Source organism: Atractosteus spatula, unplaced genomic scaffold, assembly GCF_055471065.1.
Source record: "Atractosteus spatula isolate fAtrSpa1 unplaced genomic scaffold, fAtrSpa1.hap1 Scaffold_27, whole genome shotgun sequence".
Classification (NCBI taxonomy): Eukaryota; Metazoa; Chordata; class Actinopteri; order Semionotiformes; family Lepisosteidae; genus Atractosteus; species Atractosteus spatula.
In genome coordinates this window covers 108311-127518 of record NW_028296841.1, presented here as the reverse complement: position 1 = coordinate 127518, position 19208 = coordinate 108311, and the positions used below count along the sequence as shown (strand labels likewise).

Sequence of the window (19208 nt, the reverse complement as noted above, 5' to 3'; positions counted from 1 at the left end):
GACGCCCGCGCGCCCGCCCAAGGCCGGCGTCGGGCATCGCTTCTCGGCCTTTTGGCTAAGATCAAGTGTAGTATCTGTTCTTATCAGTTTAATATCTGATACGTCCCCCATCGGGGGACCACATATTAAACGGATTTTTGGAACAGGGAGCTGGATCAGGAGCTTGCTCCGTCCTCTCCACGCATCGGCCCGGTATTGCAGCGCCTCCGGGAACGGTGCACTACCTTCTCTCAGCGGTGAAAAGACAGACGTAGCTAGCAAGCAAGCGAGGTGGACCGGAGCTCCTTCCTCTCCGGTCTCGTCTCTCGTCCATCTGTGTGTCTCTGTGTCTCTCTCTCTCCCCCTCCCCGTTCCCGTGCTCCCTCCGTGCACTTTCCCGCGCCTCGACTCTCTCGGCAAGCAGGCCGGCCCCCTTTTCGGCTCCCGTGCGTTTTCCCTCCAAAAAACTTAGTTTTTTCCTCCTTTTTCCAGGGAGGCAGGCGTGGCTTGTGTGTGTGTGTGTGTGTGTGTGTGTGTGTGTGTGTGTGTGTGTGTGTGTGTCCCCGTCCTTGCAGGCGGGCCCCTTTCGACAGCCGGCCGTTTTCCCTCCAAAAAACTTAGTATATACACCTTTTCTTTCTTTTTTTCGGCAGGCAGGCAGGTGTGTGTGTGTCCCCGTCCCTCCCGAGAGAGCGCTGCCCCTTGCCTCTGCCCGCAGGTGCCGACGGTCCGCTTTCGCTTGCAGCTCACTCGGCACGGCTGCTGCTGGTGGGAGGGGCCTAAGCTAAGGAGGCCGGCCGGCTGGCGCCCCCCGCGGCTGCGGTCGTTGTCGGGCCGTTGACAGGAGATCAAAGAGCAGGGCCCCCGCCCGGGACTGGCGGGCAGGCAGGCGAGCAAGCAGGCAGGCAAGAGAGGGGGAGAGCGGAGTCCGGGCGGCCGGCAGCCGCGTGCGGACCGGGCTCCAGAGGCGTCGGCCTGCGCCGCTGCGCGCCAGCCGGACGCCCGCGCGCCCGCCCAAGGCCGGCGTCGGGCATCGCTTCTCGGCCTTTTGGCTAAGATCAAGTGTAGTATCTGTTCTTATCAGTTTAATATCTGATACGTCCCCCATCGGGGGACCACATATTAAACGGATTTTTGGAACAGGGAGCTGGATCAGGAGCTTGCTCCGTCCTCTCCACGCATCCGGCCCGGTATTGCAGCGCCTCCGGGAACGGTGCACTACCTTCTCTCAGCGGTGAAAAGACAGACGTAGCTAGCAAGCAAGCGAGGTGGACCGGAGCTCCTTCCTCTCCGGTCTCGTCTCTCGTCCATCTGTGTGTCTCTGTGTCTCTCTCTCTCCCCCTCCCCGTTCCCGTGCTCCCTCCGTGCACTTTCCCGCGCCTCGACTCTCTCGGCAAGCAGGCCGGCCCCCTTTTCGGCTCCCGTGCGTTTTCCCTCCAAAAAACTTAGTTTTTTCCTCCTTTTTCCAGGGAGGCAGGCGTGGCTGTGTGTGTGTGTGTGTGTGTGTGTGTGTGTGTGTGTGTGTGTGTGTGTGTGTCCCCGTCCTTGCAGGCGGGCCCCTTTCGACAGCCGGCCGTTTTCCCTCCAAAAAACTTAGTATATACACCTTTTCTTTCTTTTTTTCGGCAGGCAGGCAGGTGTGTGTGTGTCCCCGTCCCTCCCGAGAGAGCGCTGCCCCTTGCCTCTGCCCGCAGGTGCCGACGGTCCGCTTTCGCTTGCAGCTCACTCGGCACGGCTGCTGCTGGTGAGAGGGGCCTAAGCTAAGGAGGCCGGCCGGCTGGCGCCCCCCGCGGCTGCGGTCGTTGTCGGGCCGTTGACAGGAGATCAAAGAGCAGGGCCCCCGCCCGGGACTGGCGGGCAGGCAGGCGAGCAAGCAGGCAGGCAAGAGAGGGGGAGAGCGGAGTCCGGGCGGCCGGCAGCCGCGTGCGGACCGGGCTCCAGAGGCGTCGGCCTGCGCCGCTGCGCGCCAGCCGGACGCCCGCGCGCCCGCCCAAGGCCGGCGTCGGGCATCGCTTCTCGGCCTTTTGGCTAAGATCAAGTGTAGTATCTGTTCTTATCAGTTTAATATCTGATACGTCCCCCATCGGGGGACCACATATTAAACGGATTTTTGGAACAGGGAGCTGGATCAGGAGCTTGCTCCGTCCTCTCCACGCATCGGCCCGGTATTGCAGCGCCTCCGGGAACGGTGCACTACCTTCTCTCAGCGGTGAAAAGACAGACGTAGCTAGCAAGCAAGCGAGGTGGACCGGAGCTCCTTCCTCTCCGGTCTCGTCTCTCGTCCATCTGTGTGTCTCTGTGTCTCTCTCTCTCCCCCTCCCCGTTCCCGTGCTCCCTCCGTGCACTTTCCCGCGCCTCGACTCTCTCGGCAAGCAGGCCGGCCCCCTTTTCGGCTCCCGTGCGTTTTCCCTCCAAAAAACTTAGTTTTTTCCTCCTTTTTCCAGGGAGGCAGGCGTGGCTTGTGTGTGTGTGTGTGTGTGTGTGTGTGTGTGTGTGTGTGTGTGTGTGTGTGTCCCCGTCCTTGCAGGCGGGCCCCTTTCGACAGCCGGCCGTTTTCCCTCCAAAAAACTTAGTATATACACCTTTTCTTTCTTTTTTTCGGCAGGCAGGCAGGTGTGTGTGTGTCCCCGTCCCTCCCGAGAGAGCGCTGCCCCTTGCCTCTGCCCGCAGGTGCCGACGGTCCGCTTTCGCTTGCAGCTCACTCGGCACGGCTGCTGCTGGTGGGAGGGGCCTAAGCTAAGGAGGCCGGCCGGCTGGCGCCCCCCGCGGCTGCGGTCGTTGTCGGGCCGTTGACAGGAGATCAAAGAGCAGGGCCCCCGCCCGGGACTGGCGGGCAGGCAGGCGAGCAAGCAGGCAGGCAAGAGAGGGGGAGAGCGGAGTCCGGGCGGCCGGCAGCCGCGTGCGGACCGGGCTCCAGAGGCGTCGGCCTGCGCCGCTGCGCGCCAGCCGGACGCCCGCGCGCCCGCCCAAGGCCGGCGTCGGGCATCGCTTCTCGGCCTTTTGGCTAAGATCAAGTGTAGTATCTGTTCTTATCAGTTTAATATCTGATACGTCCCCCATCGGGGGACCACATATTAAACGGATTTTTGGAACAGGGAGCTGGATCAGGAGCTTGCTCCGTCCTCTCCACGCATCGGCCCGGTATTGCAGCGCCTCCGGGAACGGTGCACTACCTTCTCTCAGCGGTGAAAAGACAGACGTAGCTAGCAAGCAAGCGAGGTGGACCGGAGCTCCTTCCTCTCCGGTCTCGTCTCTCGTCCATCTGTGTGTCTCTGTGTCTCTCTCTCTCCCCCTCCCCGTTCCCGTGCTCCCTCCGTGCACTTTCCCGCGCCTCGACTCTCTCGGCAAGCAGGCCGGCCCCCTTTTCGGCTCCCGTGCGTTTTCCCTCCAAAAAACTTAGTTTTTTCCTCCTTTTTCCAGGGAGGCAGGCGTGGCTTGTGTGTGTGTGTGTGTGTGTGTGTGTGTGTGTGTGTGTGTGTGTGTGTGTGTCCCCGTCCTTGCAGGCGGGCCCCTTTCGACAGCCGGCCGTTTTCCCTCCAAAAAACTTAGTATATACACCTTTTCTTTCTTTTTTTCGGCAGGCAGGCAGGTGTGTGTGTGTCCCCGTCCCTCCCGAGAGAGCGCTGCCCCTTGCCTCTGCCCGCAGGTGCCGACGGTCCGCTTTCGCTTGCAGCTCACTCGGCACGGCTGCTGCTGGTGAGAGGGGCCTAAGCTAAGGAGGCCGGCCGGCTGGCGCCCCCCGCGGCTGCGGTCGTTGTCGGGCCGTTGACAGGAGATCAAAGAGCAGGGCCCCCGCCCGGGACTGGCGGGCAGGCAGGCGAGCAAGCAGGCAGGCAAGAGAGGGGGAGAGCGGAGTCCGGGCGGCCGGCAGCCGCGTGCGGACCGGGCTCCAGAGGCGTCGGCCTGCGCCGCTGCGCGCCAGCCGGACGCCCGCGCGCCCGCCCAAGGCCGGCGTCGGGCATCGCTTCTCGGCCTTTTGGCTAAGATCAAGTGTAGTATCTGTTCTTATCAGTTTAATATCTGATACGTCCCCCATCGGGGGACCACATATTAAACGGATTTTTGGAACAGGGAGCTGGATCAGGAGCTTGCTCCGTCCTCTCCACGCATCGGCCCGGTATTGCAGCGCCTCCGGGAACGGTGCACTACCTTCTCTCAGCGGTGAAAAGACAGACGTAGCTAGCAAGCAAGCGAGGTGGACCGGAGCTCCTTCCTCTCCGGTCTCGTCTCTCGTCCATCTGTGTGTCTCTGTGTCTCTCTCTCTCCCCCTCCCCGTTCCCGTGCTCCCTCCGTGCACTTTCCCGCGCCTCGACTCTCTCGGCAAGCAGGCCGGCCCCCTTTTCGGCTCCCGTGCGTTTTCCCTCCAAAAAACTTAGTTTTTTCCTCCTTTTTCCAGGGAGGCAGGCGTGGCTTGTGTGTGTGTGTGTGTGTGTGTGTGTGTGTGTGTGTGTGTGTGTGTGTGTGTCCCCGTCCTTGCAGGCGGGCCCCTTTCGACAGCCGGCCGTTTTCCCTCCAAAAAACTTAGTATATACACCTTTTCTTTCTTTTTTTCGGCAGGCAGGCAGGTGTGTGTGTGTCCCCGTCCCTCCCGAGAGAGCGCTGCCCCTTGCCTCTGCCCGCAGGTGCCGACGGTCCGCTTTCGCTTGCAGCTCACTCGGCACGGCTGCTGCTGGTGGGAGGGGCCTAAGCTAAGGAGGCCGGCCGGCTGGCGCCCCCCGCGGCTGCGGTCGTTGTCGGGCCGTTGACAGGAGATCAAAGAGCAGGGCCCCCGCCCGGGACTGGCGGGCAGGCAGGCGAGCAAGCAGGCAGGCAAGAGAGGGGGAGAGCGGAGTCCGGGCGGCCGGCAGCCGCGTGCGGACCGGGCTCCAGAGGCGTCGGCCTGCGCCGCTGCGCGCCAGCCGGACGCCCGCGCGCCCGCCCAAGGCCGGCGTCGGGCATCGCTTCTCGGCCTTTTGGCTAAGATCAAGTGTAGTATCTGTTCTTATCAGTTTAATATCTGATACGTCCCCCATCGGGGGACCACATATTAAACGGATTTTTGGAACAGGGAGCTGGATCAGGAGCTTGCTCCGTCCTCTCCACGCATCGGCCCGGTATTGCAGCGCCTCCGGGAACGGTGCACTACCTTCTCTCAGCGGTGAAAAGACAGACGTAGCTAGCAAGCAAGCGAGGTGGACCGGAGCTCCTTCCTCTCCGGTCTCGTCTCTCGTCCATCTGTGTGTCTCTGTGTCTCTCTCTCTCCCCCTCCCCGTTCCCGTGCTCCCTCCGTGCACTTTCCCGCGCCTCGACTCTCTCGGCAAGCAGGCCGGCCCCCTTTTCGGCTCCCGTGCGTTTTCCCTCCAAAAAACTTAGTTTTTTCCTCCTTTTTCCAGGGAGGCAGGCGTGGCTTGTGTGTGTGTGTGTGTGTGTGTGTGTGTGTGTGTGTGTGTGTGTGTGTGTGTCCCCGTCCTTGCAGGCGGGCCCCTTTCGACAGCCGGCCGTTTTCCCTCCAAAAAACTTAGTATATACACCTTTTCTTTCTTTTTTTCGGCAGGCAGGCAGGTGTGTGTGTGTCCCCGTCCCTCCCGAGAGAGCGCTGCCCCTTGCCTCTGCCCGCAGGTGCCGACGGTCCGCTTTCGCTTGCAGCTCACTCGGCACGGCTGCTGCTGGTGGGAGGGGCCTAAGCTAAGGAGGCCGGCCGGCTGGCGCCCCCCGCGGCTGCGGTCGTTGTCGGGCCGTTGACAGGAGATCAAAGAGCAGGGCCCCCGCCCGGGACTGGCGGGCAGGCAGGCGAGCAAGCAGGCAGGCAAGAGAGGGGGAGAGCGGAGTCCGGGCGGCCGGCAGCCGCGTGCGGACCGGGCTCCAGAGGCGTCGGCCTGCGCCGCTGCGCGCCAGCCGGACGCCCGCGCGCCCGCCCAAGGCCGGCGTCGGGCATCGCTTCTCGGCCTTTTGGCTAAGATCAAGTGTAGTATCTGTTCTTATCAGTTTAATATCTGATACGTCCCCCATCGGGGGACCACATATTAAACGGATTTTTGGAACAGGGAGCTGGATCAGGAGCTTGCTCCGTCCTCTCCACGCATCGGCCCGGTATTGCAGCGCCTCCGGGAACGGTGCACTACCTTCTCTCAGCGGTGAAAAGACAGACGTAGCTAGCAAGCAAGCGAGGTGGACCGGAGCTCCTTCCTCTCCGGTCTCGTCTCTCGTCCATCTGTGTGTCTCTGTGTCTCTCTCTCTCCCCCTCCCCGTTCCCGTGCTCCCTCCGTGCACTTTCCCGCGCCTCGACTCTCTCGGCAAGCAGGCCGGCCCCCTTTTCGGCTCCCGTGCGTTTTCCCTCCAAAAAACTTAGTTTTTTCCTCCTTTTTCCAGGGAGGCAGGCGTGGCTGTGTGTGTGTGTGTGTGTGTGTGTGTGTGTGTGTGTGTGTGTGTGTGTGTGTCCCCGTCCTTGCAGGCGGGCCCCTTTCGACAGCCGGCCGTTTTCCCTCCAAAAAACTTAGTATATACACCTTTTCTTTCTTTTTTTCGGCAGGCAGGCAGGTGTGTGTGTGTCCCCGTCCCTCCCGAGAGAGCGCTGCCCCTTGCCTCTGCCCGCAGGTGCCGACGGTCCGCTTTCGCTTGCAGCTCACTCGGCACGGCTGCTGCTGGTGAGAGGGGCCTAAGCTAAGGAGGCCGGCCGGCTGGCGCCCCCCGCGGCTGCGGTCGTTGTCGGGCCGTTGACAGGAGATCAAAGAGCAGGGCCCCCGCCCGGGACTGGCGGGCAGGCAGGCGAGCAAGCAGGCAGGCAAGAGAGGGGGAGAGCGGAGTCCGGGCGGCCGGCAGCCGCGTGCGGACCGGGCTCCAGAGGCGTCGGCCTGCGCCGCTGCGCGCCAGCCGGACGCCCGCGCGCCCGCCCAAGGCCGGCGTCGGGCATCGCTTCTCGGCCTTTTGGCTAAGATCAAGTGTAGTATCTGTTCTTATCAGTTTAATATCTGATACGTCCCCCATCGGGGGACCACATATTAAACGGATTTTTGGAACAGGGAGCTGGATCAGGAGCTTGCTCCGTCCTCTCCACGCATCGGCCCGGTATTGCAGCGCCTCCGGGAACGGTGCACTACCTTCTCTCAGCGGTGAAAAGACAGACGTAGCTAGCAAGCAAGCGAGGTGGACCGGAGCTCCTTCCTCTCCGGTCTCGTCTCTCGTCCATCTGTGTGTCTCTGTGTCTCTCTCTCTCCCCCTCCCCGTTCCCGTGCTCCCTCCGTGCACTTTCCCGCGCCTCGACTCTCTCGGCAAGCAGGCCGGCCCCCTTTTCGGCTCCCGTGCGTTTTCCCTCCAAAAAACTTAGTTTTTTCCTCCTTTTTCCAGGGAGGCAGGCGTGGCTTGTGTGTGTGTGTGTGTGTGTGTGTGTGTGTGTGTGTGTGTGTGTGTGTGTGTCCCCGTCCTTGCAGGCGGGCCCCTTTCGACAGCCGGCCGTTTTCCCTCCAAAAAACTTAGTATATACACCTTTTCTTTCTTTTTTTCGGCAGGCAGGCAGGTGTGTGTGTGTCCCCGTCCCTCCCGAGAGAGCGCTGCCCCTTGCCTCTGCCCGCAGGTGCCGACGGTCCGCTTTCGCTTGCAGCTCACTCGGCACGGCTGCTGCTGGTGGGAGGGGCCTAAGCTAAGGAGGCCGGCCGGCTGGCGCCCCCCGCGGCTGCGGTCGTTGTCGGGCCGTTGACAGGAGATCAAAGAGCAGGGCCCCCGCCCGGGACTGGCGGGCAGGCAGGCGAGCAAGCAGGCAGGCAAGAGAGGGGGAGAGCGGAGTCCGGGCGGCCGGCAGCCGCGTGCGGACCGGGCTCCAGAGGCGTCGGCCTGCGCCGCTGCGCGCCAGCCGGACGCCCGCGCGCCCGCCCAAGGCCGGCGTCGGGCATCGCTTCTCGGCCTTTTGGCTAAGATCAAGTGTAGTATCTGTTCTTATCAGTTTAATATCTGATACGTCCCCCATCGGGGGACCACATATTAAACGGATTTTTGGAACAGGGAGCTGGATCAGGAGCTTGCTCCGTCCTCTCCACGCATCGGCCCGGTATTGCAGCGCCTCCGGGAACGGTGCACTACCTTCTCTCAGCGGTGAAAAGACAGACGTAGCTAGCAAGCAAGCGAGGTGGACCGGAGCTCCTTCCTCTCCGGTCTCGTCTCTCGTCCATCTGTGTGTCTCTGTGTCTCTCTCTCTCCCCCTCCCCGTTCCCGTGCTCCCTCCGTGCACTTTCCCGCGCCTCGACTCTCTCGGCAAGCAGGCCGGCCCCCTTTTCGGCTCCCGTGCGTTTTCCCTCCAAAAAACTTAGTTTTTTCCTCCTTTTTCCAGGGAGGCAGGCGTGGCTTGTGTGTGTGTGTGTGTGTGTGTGTGTGTGTGTGTGTGTGTGTGTGTGTGTGTCCCCGTCCTTGCAGGCGGGCCCCTTTCGACAGCCGGCCGTTTTCCCTCCAAAAAACTTAGTATATACACCTTTTCTTTCTTTTTTTCGGCAGGCAGGCAGGTGTGTGTGTGTCCCCGTCCCTCCCGAGAGAGCGCTGCCCCTTGCCTCTGCCCGCAGGTGCCGACGGTCCGCTTTCGCTTGCAGCTCACTCGGCACGGCTGCTGCTGGTGAGAGGGGCCTAAGCTAAGGAGGCCGGCCGGCTGGCGCCCCCCGCGGCTGCGGTCGTTGTCGGGCCGTTGACAGGAGATCAAAGAGCAGGGCCCCCGCCCGGGACTGGCGGGCAGGCAGGCGAGCAAGCAGGCAGGCAAGAGAGGGGGAGAGCGGAGTCCGGGCGGCCGGCAGCCGCGTGCGGACCGGGCTCCAGAGGCGTCGGCCTGCGCCGCTGCGCGCCAGCCGGACGCCCGCGCGCCCGCCCAAGGCCGGCGTCGGGCATCGCTTCTCGGCCTTTTGGCTAAGATCAAGTGTAGTATCTGTTCTTATCAGTTTAATATCTGATACGTCCCCCATCGGGGGACCACATATTAAACGGATTTTTGGAACAGGGAGCTGGATCAGGAGCTTGCTCCGTCCTCTCCACGCATCGGCCCGGTATTGCAGCGCCTCCGGGAACGGTGCACTACCTTCTCTCAGCGGTGAAAAGACAGACGTAGCTAGCAAGCAAGCGAGGTGGACCGGAGCTCCTTCCTCTCCGGTCTCGTCTCTCGTCCATCTGTGTGTCTCTGTGTCTCTCTCTCTCCCCCTCCCCGTTCCCGTGCTCCCTCCGTGCACTTTCCCGCGCCTCGACTCTCTCGGCAAGCAGGCCGGCCCCCTTTTCGGCTCCCGTGCGTTTTCCCTCCAAAAAACTTAGTTTTTTCCTCCTTTTTCCAGGGAGGCAGGCGTGGCTGTGTGTGTGTGTGTGTGTGTGTGTGTGTGTGTGTGTGTGTGTGTGTGTGTGTCCCCGTCCTTGCAGGCGGGCCCCTTTCGACAGCCGGCCGTTTTCCCTCCAAAAAACTTAGTATATACACCTTTTCTTTCTTTTTTTCGGCAGGCAGGCAGGTGTGTGTGTGTCCCCGTCCCTCCCGAGAGAGCGCTGCCCCTTGCCTCTGCCCGCAGGTGCCGACGGTCCGCTTTCGCTTGCAGCTCACTCGGCACGGCTGCTGCTGGTGGGAGGGGCCTAAGCTAAGGAGGCCGGCCGGCTGGCGCCCCCCGCGGCTGCGGTCGTTGTCGGGCCGTTGACAGGAGATCAAAGAGCAGGGCCCCCGCCCGGGACTGGCGGGCAGGCAGGCGAGCAAGCAGGCAGGCAAGAGAGGGGGAGAGCGGAGTCCGGGCGGCCGGCAGCCGCGTGCGGACCGGGCTCCAGAGGCGTCGGCCTGCGCCGCTGCGCGCCAGCCGGACGCCCGCGCGCCCGCCCAAGGCCGGCGTCGGGCATCGCTTCTCGGCCTTTTGGCTAAGATCAAGTGTAGTATCTGTTCTTATCAGTTTAATATCTGATACGTCCCCCATCGGGGGACCACATATTAAACGGATTTTTGGAACAGGGAGCTGGATCAGGAGCTTGCTCCGTCCTCTCCACGCATCGGCCCGGTATTGCAGCGCCTCCGGGAACGGTGCACTACCTTCTCTCAGCGGTGAAAAGACAGACGTAGCTAGCAAGCAAGCGAGGTGGACCGGAGCTCCTTCCTCTCCGGTCTCGTCTCTCGTCCATCTGTGTGTCTCTGTGTCTCTCTCTCTCCCCCTCCCCGTTCCCGTGCTCCCTCCGTGCACTTTCCCGCGCCTCGACTCTCTCGGCAAGCAGGCCGGCCCCCTTTTCGGCTCCCGTGCGTTTTCCCTCCAAAAAACTTAGTTTTTTCCTCCTTTTTCCAGGGAGGCAGGCGTGGCTTGTGTGTGTGTGTGTGTGTGTGTGTGTGTGTGTGTGTGTGTGTGTGTGTGTGTCCCCGTCCTTGCAGGCGGGCCCCTTTCGACAGCCGGCCGTTTTCCCTCCAAAAAACTTAGTATATACACCTTTTCTTTCTTTTTTTCGGCAGGCAGGCAGGTGTGTGTGTGTCCCCGTCCCTCCCGAGAGAGCGCTGCCCCTTGCCTCTGCCCGCAGGTGCCGACGGTCCGCTTTCGCTTGCAGCTCACTCGGCACGGCTGCTGCTGGTGGGAGGGGCCTAAGCTAAGGAGGCCGGCCGGCTGGCGCCCCCCGCGGCTGCGGTCGTTGTCGGGCCGTTGACAGGAGATCAAAGAGCAGGGCCCCCGCCCGGGACTGGCGGGCAGGCAGGCGAGCAAGCAGGCAGGCAAGAGAGGGGGAGAGCGGAGTCCGGGCGGCCGGCAGCCGCGTGCGGACCGGGCTCCAGAGGCGTCGGCCTGCGCCGCTGCGCGCCAGCCGGACGCCCGCGCGCCCGCCCAAGGCCGGCGTCGGGCATCGCTTCTCGGCCTTTTGGCTAAGATCAAGTGTAGTATCTGTTCTTATCAGTTTAATATCTGATACGTCCCCCATCGGGGGACCACATATTAAACGGATTTTTGGAACAGGGAGCTGGATCAGGAGCTTGCTCCGTCCTCTCCACGCATCGGCCCGGTATTGCAGCGCCTCCGGGAACGGTGCACTACCTTCTCTCAGCGGTGAAAAGACAGACGTAGCTAGCAAGCAAGCGAGGTGGACCGGAGCTCCTTCCTCTCCGGTCTCGTCTCTCGTCCATCTGTGTGTCTCTGTGTCTCTCTCTCTCCCCCTCCCCGTTCCCGTGCTCCCTCCGTGCACTTTCCCGCGCCTCGACTCTCTCGGCAAGCAGGCCGGCCCCCTTTTCGGCTCCCGTGCGTTTTCCCTCCAAAAAACTTAGTTTTTTCCTCCTTTTTCCAGGGAGGCAGGCGTGGCTTGTGTGTGTGTGTGTGTGTGTGTGTGTGTGTGTGTGTGTGTGTGTGTGTGTCCCCGTCCTTGCAGGCGGGCCCCTTTCGACAGCCGGCCGTTTTCCCTCCAAAAAACTTAGTATATACACCTTTTCTTTCTTTTTTTCGGCAGGCAGGCAGGTGTGTGTGTGTCCCCGTCCCTCCCGAGAGAGCGCTGCCCCTTGCCTCTGCCCGCAGGTGCCGACGGTCCGCTTTCGCTTGCAGCTCACTCGGCACGGCTGCTGCTGGTGAGAGGGGCCTAAGCTAAGGAGGCCGGCCGGCTGGCGCCCCCCGCGGCTGCGGTCGTTGTCGGGCCGTTGACAGGAGATCAAAGAGCAGGGCCCCCGCCCGGGACTGGCGGGCAGGCAGGCGAGCAAGCAGGCAGGCAAGAGAGGGGGAGAGCGGAGTCCGGGCGGCCGGCAGCCGCGTGCGGACCGGGCTCCAGAGGCGTCGGCCTGCGCCGCTGCGCGCCAGCCGGACGCCCGCGCGCCCGCCCAAGGCCGGCGTCGGGCATCGCTTCTCGGCCTTTTGGCTAAGATCAAGTGTAGTATCTGTTCTTATCAGTTTAATATCTGATACGTCCCCCATCGGGGGACCACATATTAAACGGATTTTTGGAACAGGGAGCTGGATCAGGAGCTTGCTCCGTCCTCTCCACGCATCGGCCCGGTATTGCAGCGCCTCCGGGAACGGTGCACTACCTTCTCTCAGCGGTGAAAAGACAGACGTAGCTAGCAAGCAAGCGAGGTGGACCGGAGCTCCTTCCTCTCCGGTCTCGTCTCTCGTCCATCTGTGTGTCTCTGTGTCTCTCTCTCTCCCCCTCCCCGTTCCCGTGCTCCCTCCGTGCACTTTCCCGCGCCTCGACTCTCTCGGCAAGCAGGCCGGCCCCCTTTTCGGCTCCCGTGCGTTTTCCCTCCAAAAAACTTAGTTTTTTCCTCCTTTTTCCAGGGAGGCAGGCGTGGCTTGTGTGTGTGTGTGTGTGTGTGTGTGTGTGTGTGTGTGTGTGTGTGTGTGTGTCCCCGTCCTTGCAGGCGGGCCCCTTTCGACAGCCGGCCGTTTTCCCTCCAAAAAACTTAGTATATACACCTTTTCTTTCTTTTTTTCGGCAGGCAGGCAGGTGTGTGTGTGTCCCCGTCCCTCCCGAGAGAGCGCTGCCCCTTGCCTCTGCCCGCAGGTGCCGACGGTCCGCTTTCGCTTGCAGCTCACTCGGCACGGCTGCTGCTGGTGGGAGGGGCCTAAGCTAAGGAGGCCGGCCGGCTGGCGCCCCCCGCGGCTGCGGTCGTTGTCGGGCCGTTGACAGGAGATCAAAGAGCAGGGCCCCCGCCCGGGACTGGCGGGCAGGCAGGCGAGCAAGCAGGCAGGCAAGAGAGGGGGAGAGCGGAGTCCGGGCGGCCGGCAGCCGCGTGCGGACCGGGCTCCAGAGGCGTCGGCCTGCGCCGCTGCGCGCCAGCCGGACGCCCGCGCGCCCGCCCAAGGCCGGCGTCGGGCATCGCTTCTCGGCCTTTTGGCTAAGATCAAGTGTAGTATCTGTTCTTATCAGTTTAATATCTGATACGTCCCCCATCGGGGGACCACATATTAAACGGATTTTTGGAACAGGGAGCTGGATCAGGAGCTTGCTCCGTCCTCTCCACGCATCGGCCCGGTATTGCAGCGCCTCCGGGAACGGTGCACTACCTTCTCTCAGCGGTGAAAAGACAGACGTAGCTAGCAAGCAAGCGAGGTGGACCGGAGCTCCTTCCTCTCCGGTCTCGTCTCTCGTCCATCTGTGTGTCTCTGTGTCTCTCTCTCTCCCCCTCCCCGTTCCCGTGCTCCCTCCGTGCACTTTCCCGCGCCTCGACTCTCTCGGCAAGCAGGCCGGCCCCCTTTTCGGCTCCCGTGCGTTTTCCCTCCAAAAAACTTAGTTTTTTCCTCCTTTTTCCAGGGAGGCAGGCGTGGCTTGTGTGTGTGTGTGTGTGTGTGTGTGTGTGTGTGTGTGTGTGTGTGTGTGTGTCCCCGTCCTTGCAGGCGGGCCCCTTTCGACAGCCGGCCGTTTTCCCTCCAAAAAACTTAGTATATACACCTTTTCTTTCTTTTTTTCGGCAGGCAGGCAGGTGTGTGTGTGTCCCCGTCCCTCCCGAGAGAGCGCTGCCCCTTGCCTCTGCCCGCAGGTGCCGACGGTCCGCTTTCGCTTGCAGCTCACTCGGCACGGCTGCTGCTGGTGAGAGGGGCCTAAGCTAAGGAGGCCGGCCGGCTGGCGCCCCCCGCGGCTGCGGTCGTTGTCGGGCCGTTGACAGGAGATCAAAGAGCAGGGCCCCCGCCCGGGACTGGCGGGCAGGCAGGCGAGCAAGCAGGCAGGCAAGAGAGGGGGAGAGCGGAGTCCGGGCGGCCGGCAGCCGCGTGCGGACCGGGCTCCAGAGGCGTCGGCCTGCGCCGCTGCGCGCCAGCCGGACGCCCGCGCGCCCGCCCAAGGCCGGCGTCGGGCATCGCTTCTCGGCCTTTTGGCTAAGATCAAGTGTAGTATCTGTTCTTATCAGTTTAATATCTGATACGTCCCCCATCGGGGGACCACATATTAAACGGATTTTTGGAACAGGGAGCTGGATCAGGAGCTTGCTCCGTCCTCTCCACGCATCGGCCCGGTATTGCAGCGCCTCCGGGAACGGTGCACTACCTTCTCTCAGCGGTGAAAAGACAGACGTAGCTAGCAAGCAAGCGAGGTGGACCGGAGCTCCTTCCTCTCCGGTCTCGTCTCTCGTCCATCTGTGTGTCTCTGTGTCTCTCTCTCTCCCCCTCCCCGTTCCCGTGCTCCCTCCGTGCACTTTCCCGCGCCTCGACTCTCTCGGCAAGCAGGCCGGCCCCCTTTTCGGCTCCCGTGCGTTTTCCCTCCAAAAAACTTAGTTTTTTCCTCCTTTTTCCAGGGAGGCAGGCGTGGCTTGTGTGTGTGTGTGTGTGTGTGTGTGTGTGTGTGTGTGTGTGTGTGTGTGTGTCCCCGTCCTTGCAGGCGGGCCCCTTTCGACAGCCGGCCGTTTTCCCTCCAAAAAACTTAGTATATACACCTTTTCTTTCTTTTTTTCGGCAGGCAGGCAGGTGTGTGTGTGTCCCCGTCCCTCCCGAGAGAGCGCTGCCCCTTGCCTCTGCCCGCAGGTGCCGACGGTCCGCTTTCGCTTGCAGCTCACTCGGCACGGCTGCTGCTGGTGGGAGGGGCCTAAGCTAAGGAGGCCGGCCGGCTGGCGCCCCCCGCGGCTGCGGTCGTTGTCGGGCCGTTGACAGGAGATCAAAGAGCAGGGCCCCCGCCCGGGACTGGCGGGCAGGCAGGCGAGCAAGCAGGCAGGCAAGAGAGGGGGAGAGCGGAGTCCGGGCGGCCGGCAGCCGCGTGCGGACCGGGCTCCAGAGGCGTCGGCCTGCGCCGCTGCGCGCCAGCCGGACGCCCGCGCGCCCGCCCAAGGCCGGCGTCGGGCATCGCTTCTCGGCCTTTTGGCTAAGATCAAGTGTAGTATCTGTTCTTATCAGTTTAATATCTGATACGTCCCCCATCGGGGGACCACATATTAAACGGATTTTTGGAACAGGGGGAGCTGGATCAGGAGCTTGCTCCGTCCTCTCCACGCATCGGCCCGGTATTGCAGCGCCTCCGGGAACGGTGCACTACCTTCTCTCAGCGGTGAAAAGACAGACGTAGCTAGCAAGCAAGCGAGGTGGACCGGAGCTCCTTCCTCTCCGGTCTCGTCTCTCGTCCATCTGTGTGTCTCTGTGTCTCTCTCTCTCCCCCTCCCCGTTCCCGTGCTCCCTCCGTGCACTTTCCCGCGCCTCGACTCTCTCGGCAAGCAGGCCGGCCCCCTTTTCGGCTCCCGTGCGTTTTCCCTCCAAAAAACTTAGTTTTTTCCTCCTTTTTCCAGGGAGGCAGGCGTGGCTTGTGTGTGTGTGTGTGTGTGTGTGTGTGTGTGTGTGTGTGTGTGTGTGTGTGTCCCCGTCCTTGCAGGCGGGCCCCTTTCGACAGCCGGCCGTTTTCCCTCCAAAAAACTTAGTATATACACCTTTTCTTTCTTTTTTTCGGCAGGCAGGCAGGTGTGTGTGTGTCCCCGTCCCTCCCGAGAGAGCGCTGCCCCTTGCCTCTGCCCGCAGGTGCCGACGGTCCGCTTTCGCTTGCAGCTCACTCGGCACGGCTGCTGCTGGTGAGAGGGGCCTAAGCTAAGGAGGCCGGCCGGCTGGCGCCCCCCGCGGCTGCGGTCGTTGTCGGGCCGTTGACAGGAGATCAAAGAGCAGGGCCCCCGCCCGGGACTGGCGGGCAGGCAGGCGAGCAAGCAGGCAGGCAAGAGAGGGGGAGAGCGGAGTCCGGGCGGCCGGCAGCCGCGTGCGGACCGGGCTCCAGAGGCGTCGGCCTGCGCCGCTGCGCGCCAGCCGGACGCCCGCGCGCCCGCCCAAGGCCGGCGTCGGGCATCGCTTCTCGGCCTTTTGGCTAAGATCAAGTGTAGTATCTGTTCTTATCAGTTTAATATCTGATACGTCCCCCATCGGGGGACCACATATTAAACGGATTTTTGGAACAGGGAGCTGGATCAGGAGCTTGCTCCGTCCTCTCCACGCATCGGCCCGGTATTGCAGCGCCTCCGGGAACGGTGCACTACCTTCTCTCAGCGGTGAAAAGACAGACGTAGCTAGCAAGCAAGCGAGGTGGACCGGAGCTCCTTCCTCTCCGGTCTCGTCTCTCGTCCATCTGTGTGTCTCTGTGTCTCTCTCTCTCCCCCTCCCCGTTCCCGTGCTCCCTCCGTGCACTTTCCCGCGCCTCGACTCTCTCGGCAAGCAGGCCGGCCCCCTTTTCGGCTCCCGTGCGTTTTCCCTCCAAAAAACTTAGTTTTTTCCTCCTTTTTCCAGGGAGGCAGGCGTGGCTTGTGTGTGTGTGTGTGTGTGTGTGTGTGTGTGTGTGTGTGTGTGTGTGTGTGTCCCCGTCCTTGCAGGCGGGCCCCTTTCGACAGCCGGCCGTTTTCCCTCCAAAAAACTTAGTATATACACCTTTTCTTTCTTTTTTTCGGCAGGCAGGCAGGTGTGTGTGTGTCCCCGTCCCTCCCGAGAGAGCGCTGCCCCTTGCCTCTGCCCGCAGGTGCCGACGGTCCGCTTTCGCTTGCAGCTCACTCGGCACGGCTGCTGCTGGTGGGAGGGGCCTAAGCTAAGGAGGCCGGCCGGCTGGCGCCCCCCGCGGCTGCGGTCGTTGTCGGGCCGTTGACAGGAGATCAAAGAGCAGGGCCCCCGCCCGGGACTGGCGGGCAGGCAGGCGAGCAAGCAGGCAGGCAAGAGAGGGGGAGAGCGGAGTCCGGGCGGCCGGCAGCCGCGTGCGGACCGGGCTCCAGAGGCGTCGGCCTGCGCCGCTGCGCGCCAGCCGGACGCCCGCGCGCCCGCCCAAGGCCGGCGTCGGGCATCGCTTCTCGGCCTTTTGGCTAAGATCAAGTGTAGTATCTGTTCTTATCAGTTTAATATCTGATACGTCCCCCATCGGGGGACCACATATTAAACGGATTTTTGGAACAGGGAGCTGGATCAGGAGCTTGCTCCGTCCTCTCCACGCATCGGCCCGGTATTGCAGCGCCTCCGGGAACGGTGCACTACCTTCTCTCAGCGGTGAAAAGACAGACGTAGCTAGCAAGCAAGCGAGGTGGACCGGAGCTCCTTCCTCTCCGGTCTCGTCTCTCGTCCATCTGTGTGTCTCTGTGTCTCTCTCTCTCCCCCTCCCCGTTCCCGTGCTCCCTCCGTGCACTTTCCCGCGCCTCGACTCTCTCGGCAAGCAGGCCGGCCCCCTTTTCGGCTCCCGTGCGTTTTCCCTCCAAAAAACTTAGTTTTTTCCTCCTTTTTCCAGGGAGGCAGGCGTGGCTTGTGTGTGTGTGTGTGTGTGTGTGTGTGTGTGTGTGTGTGTGTGTGTGTGTGTCCCCGTCCTTGCAGGCGGGCCCCTTTCGACAGCCGGCCGTTTTCCCTCCAAAAAACTTAGTATATACACCTTTTCTTTCTTTTTTTCGGCAGGCAGGCAGGTGTGTGTGTGTCCCCGTCCCTCCCGAGAGAGCGCTGCCCCTTGCCTCTGCCCGCAGGTGCCGACGGTCCGCTTTCGCTTGCAGCTCACTCGGCACGGCTGCTGCTGGTGAGAGGGGCCTAAGCTAAGGAGGCCGGCCGGCTGGCGCCCCCCGCGGCTGCGGTCGTTGTCGGGCCGTTGACAGGAGATCAAAGAGCAGGGCCCCCGCCCGGGACTGGCGGGCAGGCAGGCGAGCAAGCAGGCAGGCAAGAGAGGGGGAGAGCGGAGTCCGGGCGGCCGGCAGCCGCGTGCGGACCGGGCTCCAGAGGCGTCGGCCTGCGCCGCTGCGCGCCAGCCGGACGCCCGCGCGCCCGCCCAAGGCCGGCGTCGGGCATCGCTTCTCGGCCTTTTGGCTAAGATCAAGTGTAGTATCTGTTCTTATCAGTTTAATATCTGATACGTCCCCCATCGGGGGACCACATATTAAACGGATTTTTGGAACAGGGAGCTGGATCAGGAGCTTGCTCCGTCCTCTCCACGCATCGGCCCGGTATTGCAGCGCCTCCGGGAACGGTGCACTACCTTCTCTCAGCGGTGAAAAGACAGACGTAGCTAGCAAGCAAGCGAGGTGGACCGGAGCTCCTTCCTCTCCGGTCTCGTCTCTCGTCCATCTGTGTGTCTCTGTGTCTCTCTCTCTCCCCCTCCCCGTTCCCGTGCTCCCTCCGTGCACTTTCCCGCGCCTCGACTCTCTCGGCAAGCAGGCCGGCCCCCTTTTCGGCTCCCGTGCGTTTTCCCTCCAAAAAACTTAGTTTTTTCCTCCTTTTTCCAGGGAGGCAGGCGTGGCTTGTGTGTGTGTGTGTGTGTGTGTGTGTGTGTGTGTGTGTGTGTGTGTGTGTGTCCCCGTCCTTGCAGGCGGGCCCCTTTCGACAGCCGGCCGTTTTCCCTCCAAAAAACTTAGTATATACACCTTTTCTTTCTTTTTTTCGGCAGGCAGGCAGGTGTGTGTGTGTCCCCGTCCCTCCCGAGAGAGCGCTGCCCCTTGCCTCTGCCCGCAGGTGCCGACGGTCCGCTTTCGCTTGCAGCTCACTCGGCACGGCTGCTGCTGGTGGGAGGGGCCTAAGCTAAGGAGGCCGGCCGGCTGGCGCCCCCCGCGGCTGCGGTCGTTGTCGGGCCGTTGACAGGAGATCAAAGAGCAGGGCCCCCGCCCGGGACTGGCGGGCAGGCAGGCGAGCAAGCAGGCAGGCAAGAGAGGGGGAGAGCGGAGTCCGGGCGGCCGGCAGCCGCGTGCGGACCGGGCTCCAGAGGCGTCGGCCTGCGCCGCTGCGCGCCAGCCGGACGCCCGCGCGCCCGCCCAAGGCCGGCGTCGGGCATCGCTTCTCGGCCTTTTGGCTAAGATCAAGTGTAGTATCTGTTCTTATCAGTTTAATATCTGATACGTCCCCCATCGGGGGACCACATATTAAACGGATTTTTGGAACAGGGAGCTGGATCAGGAGCTTGCTCCGTCCTCTCCACGCATCGGCCCGGTATTGCAGCGCCTCCGGGAACGGTGCACTACCTTCTCTCAGCGGTGAAAAGACAGACGTAGCTAGCAAGCAAGCGAGGTGGACCGGAGCTCCTTCCTCTCCGGTCTCGTCTCTCGTCCATCTGTGTGTCTCTGTGTCTCTCTCTCTCCCCCTCCCCGTTCCCGTGCTCCCTCCGTGCACTTTCCCGCGCCTCGACTCTCTCGGCAAGCAGGCCGGCCCCCTTTTCGGCTCCCGTGCGTTTTCCCTCCAAAAAACTTAGTTTTTTCCTCCTTTTTCCAGGGAGGCAGGCGTGGCTTGTGTGTGTGTGTGTGTGTGTGTGTGTGTGTGTGTGTGTGTGTGTGTGTGTCCCCGTCCTTGCAGGCGGGCCCCTTTCGACAGCCGGCCGTTTTCCCTCCAAAAAACTTAGTATATACACCTTTTCTTTCTTTTTTTCGGCAGGCAGGCAGGTGTGTGTGTGTCCCCGTCCCTCCCGAG

The 19208-nt window shown here is 62.6% G+C and overlaps 20 non-coding genes across 20 annotated transcripts; all 20 read left to right on the top strand.

The window, feature by feature from the left end:
• The first annotated feature begins 35 nt into the window (after positions 1-35).
• Positions 36-226, top strand: LOC148807736 (U2 spliceosomal RNA). Its single transcript, XR_016088699.1, has one exon. It is a non-coding gene; the product is annotated as a U2 spliceosomal RNA (small nuclear RNA).
• A 785-nt stretch (positions 227-1011) lies between these two features.
• LOC148807735 (U2 spliceosomal RNA) lies at positions 1012-1203 on the top strand. The gene has a single exon (XR_016088808.1). It is a non-coding gene; the product is annotated as a U2 spliceosomal RNA (small nuclear RNA).
• Positions 1204-1987: 784 nt separating this feature from the next.
• Positions 1988-2178, top strand: LOC148807734 (U2 spliceosomal RNA). Its single transcript, XR_016088698.1, has one exon. It is a non-coding gene; the product is annotated as a U2 spliceosomal RNA (small nuclear RNA).
• Positions 2179-2963: 785 nt separating this feature from the next.
• Positions 2964-3154, top strand: LOC148807733 (U2 spliceosomal RNA). The gene has a single exon (XR_016088697.1). It is a non-coding gene; the product is annotated as a U2 spliceosomal RNA (small nuclear RNA).
• Positions 3155-3939: 785 nt separating this feature from the next.
• On the top strand, positions 3940-4130 carry LOC148807732 (U2 spliceosomal RNA). The gene has a single exon (XR_016088696.1). It is a non-coding gene; the product is annotated as a U2 spliceosomal RNA (small nuclear RNA).
• Positions 4131-4915: 785 nt separating this feature from the next.
• LOC148807731 (U2 spliceosomal RNA) lies at positions 4916-5106 on the top strand. Its single transcript, XR_016088695.1, has one exon. It is a non-coding gene; the product is annotated as a U2 spliceosomal RNA (small nuclear RNA).
• Positions 5107-5891: 785 nt separating this feature from the next.
• On the top strand, positions 5892-6082 carry LOC148807730 (U2 spliceosomal RNA). Its single transcript, XR_016088693.1, has one exon. It is a non-coding gene; the product is annotated as a U2 spliceosomal RNA (small nuclear RNA).
• Positions 6083-6866: 784 nt separating this feature from the next.
• Positions 6867-7057, top strand: LOC148807729 (U2 spliceosomal RNA). Its single transcript, XR_016088692.1, has one exon. It is a non-coding gene; the product is annotated as a U2 spliceosomal RNA (small nuclear RNA).
• A 785-nt stretch (positions 7058-7842) lies between these two features.
• Positions 7843-8033, top strand: LOC148807728 (U2 spliceosomal RNA). Its single transcript, XR_016088691.1, has one exon. It is a non-coding gene; the product is annotated as a U2 spliceosomal RNA (small nuclear RNA).
• Positions 8034-8818: 785 nt separating this feature from the next.
• LOC148807727 (U2 spliceosomal RNA) lies at positions 8819-9009 on the top strand. Its single transcript, XR_016088690.1, has one exon. It is a non-coding gene; the product is annotated as a U2 spliceosomal RNA (small nuclear RNA).
• A 784-nt stretch (positions 9010-9793) lies between these two features.
• LOC148807726 (U2 spliceosomal RNA) lies at positions 9794-9984 on the top strand. The gene has a single exon (XR_016088689.1). It is a non-coding gene; the product is annotated as a U2 spliceosomal RNA (small nuclear RNA).
• A 785-nt stretch (positions 9985-10769) lies between these two features.
• Positions 10770-10960, top strand: LOC148807725 (U2 spliceosomal RNA). Its single transcript, XR_016088688.1, has one exon. It is a non-coding gene; the product is annotated as a U2 spliceosomal RNA (small nuclear RNA).
• Positions 10961-11743: 783 nt separating this feature from the next.
• Positions 11744-11934, top strand: LOC148807724 (U2 spliceosomal RNA). Its single transcript, XR_016088687.1, has one exon. It is a non-coding gene; the product is annotated as a U2 spliceosomal RNA (small nuclear RNA).
• A 785-nt stretch (positions 11935-12719) lies between these two features.
• LOC148807723 (U2 spliceosomal RNA) lies at positions 12720-12910 on the top strand. Its single transcript, XR_016088686.1, has one exon. It is a non-coding gene; the product is annotated as a U2 spliceosomal RNA (small nuclear RNA).
• Positions 12911-13695: 785 nt separating this feature from the next.
• On the top strand, positions 13696-13886 carry LOC148807722 (U2 spliceosomal RNA). The gene has a single exon (XR_016088685.1). It is a non-coding gene; the product is annotated as a U2 spliceosomal RNA (small nuclear RNA).
• A 785-nt stretch (positions 13887-14671) lies between these two features.
• On the top strand, positions 14672-14864 carry LOC148807721 (U2 spliceosomal RNA). Its single transcript, XR_016088804.1, has one exon. It is a non-coding gene; the product is annotated as a U2 spliceosomal RNA (small nuclear RNA).
• Positions 14865-15649: 785 nt separating this feature from the next.
• On the top strand, positions 15650-15840 carry LOC148807720 (U2 spliceosomal RNA). The gene has a single exon (XR_016088684.1). It is a non-coding gene; the product is annotated as a U2 spliceosomal RNA (small nuclear RNA).
• A 785-nt stretch (positions 15841-16625) lies between these two features.
• Positions 16626-16816, top strand: LOC148807719 (U2 spliceosomal RNA). Its single transcript, XR_016088682.1, has one exon. It is a non-coding gene; the product is annotated as a U2 spliceosomal RNA (small nuclear RNA).
• A 785-nt stretch (positions 16817-17601) lies between these two features.
• On the top strand, positions 17602-17792 carry LOC148807718 (U2 spliceosomal RNA). The gene has a single exon (XR_016088681.1). It is a non-coding gene; the product is annotated as a U2 spliceosomal RNA (small nuclear RNA).
• Positions 17793-18577: 785 nt separating this feature from the next.
• Positions 18578-18768, top strand: LOC148807717 (U2 spliceosomal RNA). The gene has a single exon (XR_016088680.1). It is a non-coding gene; the product is annotated as a U2 spliceosomal RNA (small nuclear RNA).
• Positions 18769-19208: the final 440 nt, after the last annotated feature.